This window comes from Sinocyclocheilus grahami, unplaced genomic scaffold, assembly GCF_001515645.1.
Source record: "Sinocyclocheilus grahami isolate Dianchi unplaced genomic scaffold, SAMN03320097.WGS_v1.1 scaffold213.1, whole genome shotgun sequence".
In the NCBI taxonomy this organism is placed as follows: domain Eukaryota; kingdom Metazoa; phylum Chordata; class Actinopteri; order Cypriniformes; family Cyprinidae; genus Sinocyclocheilus; species Sinocyclocheilus grahami.
In genome coordinates, this window is record NW_015505392.1 from 682,611 (window position 1) to 687,447 (window position 4,837).

General features: G+C 35.8%; 1 pseudogene; it reads left to right on the top strand.

Annotated features, from left to right (window-relative positions):
* Window positions 1-2,044: 2,044 nt before the first annotated feature.
* LOC107596056 (peptidase inhibitor 15-A-like) lies at window positions 2,045-4,099 on the top strand (annotated as a pseudogene).
* Window positions 4,100-4,837: the final 738 nt, after the last annotated feature.

The following is a 4,837-nucleotide window of genomic DNA, read 5'->3' on the forward strand; positions in this document are numbered from 1 at the left end:
ATAGATAAATTACAATATAAATAATATAATCAATGATATATAATTATAACTACATTGTACATTATAATTGTAACTACATTATGAATATATAAATATCAATATGAATAATATATAAAGAATATTATAAATATATATTACTTAAAAATAAAATAAGTAATACAATTATATATACCATGGATGTTTTCTGTTCTTCATTCCCCATTTTTTCTGTGTGACCTAGATTCTGTCTCCTGTTGATTGTGTCATTATGTTCAGGTGTCTAGTAATTGTCCTCATTTACGTTCCCCATATAAGTTGCATTCTGTTCAGTGTTTGGTTGTCTGGTCTTGTCTATGGATACGTGTGTTTGCTACCCTCCTATGATGGATTACCCTTGTGTGGGTTATTAAAGACTGTATATCGTCAAGTCAAGTCACCTTTATTTATATAGCGCTTTTAACAATACAGATTGTGTCAAAGCAACTGAACAGCATTAATTAGGAAAATAGTGTGTCAATAATGCCAAATGACAATAGTAAACACTAATTTTTCAGTTAAAGACAGTTCATCATTCAATTCAGTGATGTCATCATCCAGCTCAGTTCAGTTTAAATAGTATCTTTGCAATCATGTCAACGATATCGCTGGAAATGAAGTGTCCCCAACTAAGCAAGCCAGAGGCGACAGCGGCAAGGAACCAAAAGTCCATCGGTGACAGAATGGAGAAAAAACCTTGGGAGAAACCAGGCTCAGTCGGGGGGCCAGTTCTCCTCTGACCAGACGAAACCAGCAGTTCAATTCCAGGCTGCAGCAAAGTCACATTGTGCAGAGGACTCGTCTGGTTGATATCGTGATCTTCTTTGTCTTCGTGCTTCTCTCCCGCACCATTCCGTGACACCAATCTAGACATATGGAGAAGATCTAACACTATGATTTTCCCACAGATTGTCCCATAAAATCCAGCAGTTCTCACAACGTTCTATGTCAGCTTCATTTCTCACAATTCTAGCTCCTGATGAAAGGAGCTCACTTCCAAGAAAGTTTGGAAACCACTGGCGTTTGTGTGGAGGATGGGGCTGCTTCTGCGTCATGTTTCTTTAATTTGTCCTCCGACTGCCAAAGAAAATGATTAAACTGCTGAGGGAGTTTTGCTCTTGGCTCACCAACTGCTATGGCATACTGGATTGGCTTGACTCCGATGCTAAACAAGTGCAATCTATACAATCGAATGAATTATTATAAATAAGACAAAGAAAATAAAGTGGAGAGCAATAGACCTAAACTATAAAAACTGTTGGACTTCCCCCAGCTATTCTTGAATGTCCTAATTACTTGACCATTTAAGCCAGTGTAAGACTACTGTTGTATTGTAACTACTTTATGGTGCAGTCTAACTTACAGACCTTTAAACCAGTTTATAGTCTACAAAAACAAATCTTTTAATAGATATGCATGATTTTGCATGACATGATGGGTGATTGATTAATGGAAGAATAACAAGTATATGCACTATATGTATATGCACTGCATAGGGATGATAGGTATAACAAGACAAAGGAAATCCAGGGCGTGTTGCAAATTGACTTTTGTTTTATTACCTGACAGTCCTCAAATCTGATTGGTCGAGCAGCATTACAAGAGTGATTCTTCAATTATTAATTCAACCGATTCATTGAAAACCCCTGAATCATTCAGGAATAAAAGAAGTAATAGAAATGAGTAATTTGACACTAATATTGAAAATATTTATTTGCTGCCTTATTTTAAAAAGTGATTAAAGTAAAATGAATGTGGTGTCAAAGTTCTTAAGCTCTTTGCACTTTTACAACCAATATGAATTTAATTACTGATGTCTTATGATGATTAGTTCTGAAAACTCTGATTATTCATACAGTTGAGTAGAAATTGTATAAATTATTCTTAAAAACTTAAAGCAAAGATGTTCTAATGATAAAAAATGACATTTACAGTGTTGGCTCTGTGGTACAGTAAGGGTCAAATGACATAATACGATTTATTGCATTCTCCAAAAAATAGGAATCATTTATGTTTTGCATGCAGATTCTGCAAAAGGAAAAGAAACCTCTCACCATATCCCAGCCATCAATCATGAATGAAAACCGCTTGGCTATCAACATTCTGCTCTTGTGTATATCCTGTGGAGCAAGTGCACTGGCAGCCTTTAGTCCCAATGCCTCTTCATCTCTGCCAGCAACCAATTTCACTGATATTGGCTCTGCGCCTCCAAAATATCTCACAGAGGCTGCAAATCTTCCCAAAACCAGACGGAAACGTTATATTTCCCAGAACGATATGCTTGCTTTACTTGATTACCATAATAAAGTCAGAGGGAAAGTTTTTCCCCCAGCCTCAAACATGGAATATATGGTAAGTCACGTATAATAATTTTTGAAACAAGTAGCCTATGATACAATCAGGAACTGTTTGGACATTAGAAAAAAAATTCTGCTTGACTGCTAATGCTGTTCTTTTGAATTTTCTTTTCATCAAAGAATCCTGGAAAAAAGATATCCCCATTTTTACAAAAATATTAATCGGCCCAACTGTTTTCAACATTGATAATAAGAAAGTGTGTGTGATAAGTGTTTCTTGAGCACCAAATCAGATTGTTAGAATAATTTCTGAAGGATCATGTGACACTGACGTCTTGGAGTAATGGCTGCTGAAAATTCAGCTTTGTATCTCAGGAATAAATTACTTTTTAAAATATATTAAAATAGAAATTATAATAATATTGCTGTTTTTATTGTATTTTTGATTCAAATAAATGCAACCTTGGTGAGCATAACAAACTTCTGAACGGTAGTAAATATCATTCACATTTGACCGTTGCTCACTTGTTGCTTATGTTTTTACCAGATGGTGTGGGCAACCTCAAATAAAGTAGGCTGTGCCATCAACACATGCCATAATATGAATGTTTGGGGCTCAGTATGGAAGAGGGCAACATACTTGGTGTGCAACTATTCTCCAAAGTAAGTATATGTTTTATTGTGCTTTAGCTAAGCTAAACTGCTAAACTCCACTCACTCTTCAGTAACATAATTAGGCTAAGCAAGCAACCTGACACTTCTCTATTAAAAACATTTTTGACGTGGACATCCATAGGGCCTTATGGTTCAAAGACCTAGACGACCCCTTGCATTTCTGCTGCAAGTGGAATATTAGCGGAATTCTGCATCTAATTCCAGAATCAAAACACCATAATCTTGTGTGGCTGGTGACTGACTTGTGACCTTCTTTTCTCAGTCTTATGAAGCGGCACACTTGAGAAAATTCTTAGGCTACTGCAGAGCAGGTTATTTATAAACTATAGTTAAGACCTGACTTGCTAGTTAAAGTAGATCCAGATTGATTTAAAGCATGTCTTCTCAACATAAAAACACAGTTGGAAATAGAAATGTAAAGTCTAGTAATAGCATTTTTTATGTCATTACAAACTAGCAAACAACTCATACAGCACACTTTCGAATATGAAAATGTATGGTTCATTTTGTCTATTGGTGTGTCATTGACATTGTTGTTGCTATTGTTGTTTACAGGGGGAACTGGATTGGTGAGGCCCCATATAAAGTAGGTGTTCCTTGCTCCATGTGCCCGCCGAGCTATGGAGGATCATGCAGTAACAACATGTGCTTTCCTGCTGTGAACTCCAATTACCTGCACTGGTTCAAATAAACGCAGACAGACAGAATGCACATGCCCCATCACAGAGACACTGTCCCTCATGGGAATTTGCACAACATTCCTGCATCACCCTGTTTTTTTTATTTTTTATATACATATATATGGGTCATATAGGACCATGGGTTGCAAGGCAGCAATTTTTTTTAAAGACATGTACATAACTTATTTTTCAATGTTTATACCATGTGTTGATAATTATATTGTTTTGTGTATAAACCCAATGGTTTATTTCCTGAGAGGGAATCTACTGTGATCTATCGAGACATGATTGGTGCTTACAGTATACAACTGTAACTGTACTCCGAGAACACAAGGCACAATTGCCAAAACTCCCATCAGGCTTTGTTGGCAAGACTAACATTGCAAATTGTCTGTAGTGCCATACTTAAGTTCACCCAAACTAGTGGGTTAGTTCACCCAAAAATGAAAATTCTGTGATTTTACGCTCATGTTGTTCCGAACTTGTATGGCTTTCTTTCATCTGTGGAAGACAAAAAAATATATTTTGTAAAACTCTTCAGCTGTTTTTGTGTACATTAGGAAAGTCGGGAAAGTTGTATGGAATGATTTCACCTCCTTTAGGTCCTTTTTGGAGTTTGAAAGTTTTGGAACACATTGACTTTAATTGTACACACAGAAACTGCTAAAACATTCTAAATATCATCTTTTCAAGAAAGTCTGTCATCATTTACTCATCCTCGTGTCGTTCTAAACTTTGTATTACTTTTTTTATTCTGCAGAACACAAAATGAGATATTTTGAAAAATGTTGGTAACCAAACCATTTCGGTTTCCGTTGACTTCTATTGCATGGACTAAAAATACAATGGAAGTAAAACTGTTTGGTTACCAACATTTTTCAAAATATCTTGTTTTGTCTTCTGCAGAATAAAAAAAAAAATCATACAAGTTTGGAAAGACATGAGGATGAGTACATCAGAATTTTCATTTTTGGGTGGGCTATACATTTAAATCAATGCAATCAATTTATTTTACTTCAAGCAGCCTGTTTTCTGTGATGACATATCTATTAACCCTGGAGGTTGACTTTTGGTGCTTCAGTTTAAATGTTAAGCTAGCTCTTCTTGAACTGGGCTGGGACACTACAGTACTTCACTGGTTTGAATACACTTACTGGCATTCTTGGTAAT